Source organism: Lolium rigidum, unplaced genomic scaffold (assembly GCF_022539505.1).
Source record: "Lolium rigidum isolate FL_2022 unplaced genomic scaffold, APGP_CSIRO_Lrig_0.1 contig_33317_1, whole genome shotgun sequence".
Classification (NCBI taxonomy): domain Eukaryota; kingdom Viridiplantae; phylum Streptophyta; class Magnoliopsida; order Poales; family Poaceae; genus Lolium; species Lolium rigidum.
This window is the reverse complement of record NW_025900230.1, coordinates 44,951-52,913: the sequence shown is the minus strand read 5'-3', so window position 1 is coordinate 52,913 and position 7,963 is coordinate 44,951. Positions and strand designations below refer to the sequence as shown.

The 7,963-nt window shown below is 39.0% G+C and overlaps 1 long non-coding RNA gene across 3 annotated transcripts; it reads left to right on the top strand.

The window, feature by feature from the left end:
* The first annotated feature begins 3,728 nt into the window (after positions 1-3,728).
* LOC124681067 lies at positions 3,729-7,119 on the top strand. Of its 3 annotated transcripts, none has more exons than XR_006995695.1 (7): positions 3,729-3,856; positions 3,924-3,994; positions 4,073-4,151; positions 4,496-4,597; positions 4,831-5,268; positions 6,555-6,612; positions 6,722-7,119. It is a non-coding gene; the product is annotated as an uncharacterized LOC124681067 (long non-coding RNA). The 3 variants fall into 3 exon arrangements; XR_006995696.1 differs by adding an exon at positions 4,235-4,283 and having other exon boundaries at positions 4,831-6,612; XR_006995694.1 differs by having other exon boundaries at positions 4,831-6,612.
* Positions 7,120-7,963: the final 844 nt, after the last annotated feature.

The following is a 7,963-nucleotide window of genomic DNA, read 5'->3' as shown; positions in this document are numbered from 1 at the left end:
GTTTAATTGAAACCCAAAACCACTTCTCTTCATGCTTGACTTCATAAGACAAAGTTTAGGGTTAGGGGTTTGATACATGATTCGTGTGGATTGAATATGTCTAGACATGCTTGTTTATCAACTTGAATGCTTACTATATGACATAAGAATACTATATGTACGTGCGTTAGTTTTTCATCTTTTCATTTTTTTTTAATTTTTATGCCCATTTGAATCTTGATCAAATCCTAGGTTTGACCAATATTTAAACAAGCTTAAAACATGAAAATGAAAAGGTAAGCTTAGATCCTTCTTAGTCACTCTAAAATTCAGCTTTTGGGAAGTTTTTTAAATTTCCATGTTTGAAACCCGAAACCACTTCTCTTCATGCTTGACTTCATAAGATATAGTTAATGGTTAGGGGGTAGATACATGCTTTTTCTGTTTTGAATATGTCTATACATGCTACTTGTTGATCAACTTGAATGCTTACTATATGACAAAAGAAGATTATATATATGTGCGTTGGTTTTTCATTTTTTTTCTGAATGTTTATGCCCATTTGAATCTTGGTCAAATCCTAGGTTTGACCAAGATTTAAACAAGTTAATTTAAAGCATGAAAATGAAAAGGTAAGCATGGATCCTTCTTAGTCACTCCAAGATGAAGTTTTTGGGATGTTTTTGAAATTTCCATGTTTGAAACCCAAAACCACTTCTCTTCATGCTTGACTTCATAAAACAGAGTTTAGGGTTAGAGCCAGGGTATAGATACATGAATTTTCTAGTTTTAATATGTCTAGACCATGTTTATCAACTTGAGTGCTTACTATATGACATAAGAAGACTATATGTGCGTTGGTTTTTCATTTTTTGTTTTTTTCTGAATGTTTATGCCCATTTGAATCTTGGTCAAATCCTAGGTTTGACCAAGATTTAAACAAGTTAATTTAAAACATGAAAATGAAAAGGTAAGCATGGATCTTTTCTTAGTCACTCCAAGATGAATTTTTTGGGAGGTTTTTGAAATTTCCATGTTTGAAACCCAAAACCACTTCTCTTCATGGTTGACTTCATAAGACAGAGTTTAGGGTTAGGGCTAGGGTATAGATACATGAATTTTCTAGTTTTAATATGTCTAGACCATGTTTATCAACTTGAATGCTCATTATATGACATAGAAAGGCTATGTGCTTTTATTTTTATTTTTTATGCCCATTTGAATCTTGGTCAAGTCCAAGCTAGTTTTGACCAGGATTTAAACAAGTTTTAAACATAAAAATGTAAAGGTAAGTCTGGATCCTTCTTAGTCACTCTAAAATGAATCTTTTGGAGGGTTCTTGAAATTTCCATGTTTAATTGAAACCCAAAACAACTTGTCTTCATGCTTGACTTCATAAGACAAATTTTAGGGTTAGGGGTTTGATACATGATTCGTGTGGATTGAATATGTCTAGACATGCTTGTTTATCAACTTGAATGCTTACTATATGACATAAGAATACTATATGTACGTGCGTTAGTTTTTCATCTTTTCATTTTTTTAAATTTTTATGCCCATTTGAATCTTGATCAAATCCTAGGTTTGACCAATATTTAAACAAGCTTAAGACATGAAAATGAAAAGGTAAGCTTGGATCCTTCTTAGTCACTCTAAAATTAAGCTTTTGGGAAGTTTTTTAAATTTCCATGTTTGAAACCCAAAACCACTTCTCTTCATGCTTGACTTCATAAGATATAGTTAATGGTTTGGGGGTAGATACATGCTTTTTCTATTTTGAATATGTCTAGACCTTGTTCATCAACTTGAATGCTTACTATATATTATATATGACATAAGAAGGCTATGTGCTTTGGTTTTTCATTTTTTGATTTTTTTTGAATGTTTATGCCCATTAGAATCTTGGTCAAATCCTAGGTTTGACCAAGATTTACACAAGTTTAAAACATGAAAATGAAAAGGTAAGCCTGGATCCTTCTTAGTCATTCTAAAATGAAGCTTTTGGGGGTTCTTGAAATCTCAATGTTTGAAACCCAAAACCACTTCTCTTCATGGTTGACTTCATAAGACAGAGTTTAGGGTTAATTAGGGGGTAGATACATGATTTGCCGGGTTTGAATATGTCTAGACATGCTGCTTGTTTATCAACTTGAATACTTACTATATGACATAAGAAGACTATATGTGCGTTGGTTTTTCATTTTTTGTTTTTTTTTCTGAATGTTTATGCCCGTTTGAATCTTGGTCAAATCCTAGGTTTGACCAAGATTTAAACAAGTTAATTTAAAACATGAAAATGAAAAGGTAAGCATGGATCCTTCTTAGTCACTCCAAGATGAAGTTTTTGGGAGGTTTTTGAAACTTCCATGTTTGAAACCCAAAACCACTTCTCTTCATGCTTGACTTCATAAGATAGAGTTTAGGGTTAGGGCCAGGGTATAGATACATGAATTTTCTAGTTTTAATATGTATGGACCATGTTTATCAACTTGAATGCTCATTATATGACATAAAAAGGCTATGTGCATTTATTTTTAATTTTTATGCCAATTTGAATCTTGGTCAAATCCTAGCTAAGTTTTGACCAGGATTTAAACAAGTAAAGGTAAGCCTGGATCCTTCTTAGTCACTCTAAAATGAAGCTATTGGGGGGTACTTGAATTTTCCATGTTTGAAACCCAAAACCATTTTTCTTCATGCATGACTTCATAAGACAAAGTTTAGGGTTAGGTGTAGATACATGATTTGTCTGGTTTGAATATGTCTAGACCTTGTTTATTAACTTCAACTCTTACTATATGATATAAGAAGACTATGTTCTTTGGTTTTTCATTTTTTTTAACTTTTTCTGGATGTTTATGCCCATTTGAATCTAAATGTGAGAGAACACGTTAAATGTTATTCTAACAAAGGTCATGCTTGGTATCTTACCTATGTATTATTGTACATCACAAATGTGAAATGAAAATATGTGCATTCAGAACAAGCAAGTGCGTATGGGTTAGGGCGCTTCCCAGACTATCCACGATAGCCGTTTCGCGAATGGATTGGCTGCTGCCTCGCTCAATTTGTTTGGCTGGATCCTTCGTCGATGTGCACGCTGGATTTGTCGAGGCGTGGAAGATCACTCGTGTACCCGCCTGCCCACTGCCCATGGGCCCTTGGTGAAGTTGGCCCACTTTGTCATTGTTCCTGCCTGATGCTCCTTTGTTGTGTTGAAACGGCCTGGTCAAATTGGAGGCAGAAAGTTTGATGGACGAACACCGCGGCGCTTCTACCCGTCGTACGCTGCTTGTGGGCCCAACATGCTCCTGGGCCTACATTCATACTTTCAATTGGTATCTATTTCGGTAGCTGTTATTTCTTCATGGCCCCATGTCCTGCCACCAGCTTTTACTGGCAACGTCCTTTGTTCAGTTCGTTGTGCAGACGCGTGTGTTCCTATCTCCTTGAGTCCGAGGGTGGGTTCATTGCTTTATGGGTCGGACTTGTCATTCTCTGTGTGGGTAAAGGCATTTGTGCTTGTCTGTTCGTGGTGGGTCCAGCGAGAGGACCGTCTGTCCCTAGCGTTTAGTTGGTTTTGTTTTAGCCTTCTGGCCCGCCTCTCTCCGATGGTGGACCCAGTTAGTTCATGGGCCCATTTGTCTGTGTCATTTTGACTTAAAAAACATGTACTACGATCGAGCAGTGCTTCTTTGCGTGTGCAGAGTGGCCTATATTCCTCTCTTCATCATCTGCCTCCGTTCTGCCCGAGAGACCAGACCCATGTGCTTGTCCTTCGCGTTTCGCCTTCCTCAAGCCTGGGATACTACTGCCACGCCGCCGCACGATCTGCTCCCCGCCGCCGTTTGGTGCACCATGGATGGATTTGGTTGAGGTGTGCTGGTTTCTTTAGGGATTTCTTCCCCTGTTCTTTGTGTCCTGATTTTGTGTTTCCTTCGCAGGCAACTCTTCGTCGCACCTTGCTGGATAGCTGATCCATGCTTCATTCGCCAGTTCGCCAGTTCGTCGTGAGGTATGGTTCTTGCCGATTCTTTGGTCGACGCCTCTTGTGCTTCTGGCGCGTAACCCTTCGCGAATCACCCCCCTTCAGATTGTTGCCGTTCGTGCTATGCTCCGTCAGCCGTGTGTAGCTTCGTCCCTCCTGTGTGCCGTCCGCTCTTTCTGCCGAGGTATGCCAGCTCTTCCTCTAGATTACTTTACGGGTGCTTCGCCTGGTTGTCTGTGTGGTCTGATTCGTGGGTGCACGTTGCAGTTCAAGTGTTTGTTGAAATGTCTCTGAGGTGACGATCCTGATTCCTGCTGTAAGTGTTTAGAGTGTGTTTCTATGCTGTTGATCTTCTGCCTCGTCACGCTCCCCGTCCCCGAGCGCTGCACGCCGGCACGAGTGTTGGGTCATGTCGCTCTGTTCTGTTGTGTGTGTGCCTTCGGTCTTGTTTTCAGCAATGTCGTTTTAGTGTGCCTTCTTACGACTGTTCTCTATTTAGCCACCTTTGATCTGTATCTCTGTTATCAGGTTGATCCGCACTGTTGCTGCCTAGGAAGTTTCACTCTATCAAGATCTATTGGAAATACTGATATTGGCATATTTACCACTCCTGCCTGTCAAATATTTGAGGTATTACTGCTGTCGTTCAGATGACAGGTTCAGCACTCTACATGTATATATACTCTTGATAGATTTATGTTCTTCCACGTGCTCAGTTCTTAAGACTAGAGTATATGCTTTGCTCTGATGGCTTGAACTCCTCTGCTTTGCATAGGCTAAAGTTTTTGTCATGCTACAGTTTTGTGTTATTAGAATTGATTTCCATAGTATGAAATATTAATATCTTCTTCTGGTTGTTACAGGGCGAATTTTCCTGAAGGCATGGATCAAAATAAAGATTAGTATTATCACAGTTGGGAATTGGCATCTGTTTGGTGTTGGATTTGTGGTTGTGCTGATAAGAGATTGTGCTCTAACTGATGGATGTGTCATACAGTGAAAGTAATATAACATATATCCTATGCCAGGAAATCTGAAAGATGTGGTTTTGTCAATTTCTTTTAAAATGAAGCAGCTGCTGCATTGGAGAAGAGGGTGTTGAGGTAAAAGTGTTCCATTGCATCTGTTGATATAGCACAGGACAAGTTCTTGCAGGACAATATGCATCGATGAATATAGTTTTTCCTCATTAGGCTAACACAGCTTTGGGGCATATAATTGTATCAATTGCTTCAGTGAAGGAACATATAGTGCAGTATGCAAACAACGGATTATCCGTCGTTGCTATTGAGATGAGTAAGGTACTTATTCGATATAACTTTTTGTATTTAGAATTTATGATGGTAAATGGAGTCTTCGACATGTACCCTAATATTTCATGTATTTGCATAGCCATCAATGAATAACATAAGTTCAATATTATGCCCACTACACCAAATAGACAATTTTGTTAATGTTTCATCTTGCCGTTGCCTGTAGAGCTTGATTATTTTTTAGTTTAGGTTTGACTAGGTCATCTGAGCTTTTAGCATACCAGTGAGAAAAGCGTGCAAAACTGGATAGCTGAACCTATAACTGAGAATCCGGATAGTTGAGTCTTAATTTCAGTTGATACAAAATTGTTTCATCTTGCATAATCATAGTAAAATTTATAAGTTCCAATAACTATGAGTATGGGACTGAAGAGACCCAAAACTTTCTTAGCGTCCTTCCTGCCTCCATGCTCCCCAATGGCGGAAGTTCCAATAATGGTTATGGATCAGTGGGAACGGAAAATCTGATGCCAACGTACAGATCTTTTAGTGCGCTACATGTTTCCCCTATTTTCCTCCACTTCTTTCTCTATTCAGCTGCAAGTTTGGTTAATCTATCAAGTACATATGTATCTCTGAACAAAGGATTCAGATTCTGCTAGGTTCACGTGCTCCTAATACTTATTTAGTTACTCATCTCTGCCACAGATTTCAGTATTCACTTGAATTAGTAACTTCTAGATAAGGACATTTAAATTTGTTTACATCCACTAAAATAAGAACCCACAAGCTCCTCAAATGGGTCTTCCCTATTTTTGTTTAATTGTAAAACAGGCTCAGGTTTGCACAAGCACAAGTATTTCTGTGAAATGAAGGGGTTTGTTGAAGTGTTCTTACAGAAACACAATTCAAAATACTTTCACATTAGGTTTTTTTTTCTTCTCTTGGACTGTTTGGCTTTACTTAAATATTGGTTGATGATAGCATGGGATTGCTGATATGTCAGATGTAACCATAGTCTTGAACCACCAGCAATAGAATCTCTACTGGTTTATTATCAATAGTCAGTGTGTAAATGAAAGTTTTTTACTTCTTTATAAATAGTTTGATTCTTAAGTAGAATTAGGAACTGAATGTCTACTACTGTCTTCAATTTTAATATTGCCCCCGTTTTGAAATATAAGCCCTTTTAGATAGCTAAATTAGCTTTCTAAAAAGGCTTACATTCGGAGCGGAGGTAGTATGTCACTACGCCTCTAGCATTTAGGTACATAAGTACGGTTATAAATTCTTTGGGAATCTTTAACTGAATATGTGTGTTGTCTCTTTTGTAGTTTACATATTGGTTATCCTTTGCGTTTTGAACTTAATCCTCGTTGATGCGAACCATCGGTGAGGGTTTTTACCATTATAGGTTTCATTATGGTTATGTTCATGTTCATAGATAAGCTGACAGATCCCCTTTTCATGATTTCTACTTTACCATGGGAATTGTTGCAAGGATTGAGAAGAAATAATTGCTTGGACTGGTTAGGCCGCAGCAAGGAGGCGTCTGGCTGGAGGAGGGACCAGAGCTTGGGTTGGCTAGAGCGCTGCGACCAGTACTCCAGAGGACCTTCTAGCTAGGCGTGAGGCTGGCAACAAAAGGACGCCATGCCCCTATCCGTCGTCCTGCTGCTTGCACTCATGGGGCTATTATTGAATCGTGATAGCAAAATTGGCTAGGAATGGAGGCACGTGATACGTAGAACTTTTGGCCGCACAAGGCACCAAATACTTGTTACATTTGTATTGGTGCAAGACTAGATGCATGTAACGTGATTGTATTACTTGGTACAGTATCTTATTATTATTAACTACTACTGTATCTATTAATAACCATGTAACTGGTTTATTCTACTTAAGTATTTGTAATTGGTAGTCTATCTGATAGAGGCCTGCTGAAAAACACGACCATGCTAAACACAGGACAGGTTCCTGTTTTACATGATATAGTGTGTCAAACAAAGACTCAAAGAACGCAAAGATTGCTGTTGCCATCTGGTTGAAAGTGTGACGTATTTGAAAGTGTGACGTGAGGAGGCGCCCCATGGGGCGCCCCAGCCTCTAGTCTCTATAAACCCTAAACCCTAAACCTAACTATATAGAAAAAGATGAACAATCCATGCTTTTCGATTGCATTTTTTGTTTGGCTTGATTTCAAATTTAGGGTAGAGGACGAGTGTGTTTCTTTGGATGCCTCTCTCGTATTTTCTAGTTTTTGGGGGTCACACAAATACAGGGTAGCATACTGCCCACCCCCCTCCCTTCACGCGCGGAAAAAGTGTTAGGCGAGTAGTAAAATGGCATGACCAACAAGTTTCAAGTAAAATTTCGAATATAACCAAAACGTACCAATTGATAGATGAGTTAACTTGGATTCATGAAAAAAATAATGTTATGTAAATGAGTTAACTTGGCTTTCCTACCCTTGAAACCACATAGGAAACTTTGTACTAATACAGTATAATGATCACCCGAGTTATTACTCCAACAGGTCTGTCACTTACGTGTGGTTCCCATGCGTGAGGTCCCACACTTCAGTGAGCACAAGTCATGTGCGGTAGGTAGGCAAACTCCCATCTTCTTTGTCAAGAGAAGACGCATCAAGACTCCCCCTCTCTCTCTCTCCCTCTCTCTATCCAGTTATCCACCTCCGCTGGCTGCCGGTTTTGGCAGGGCGTTTCTAGCTCAGCTCGGAGGC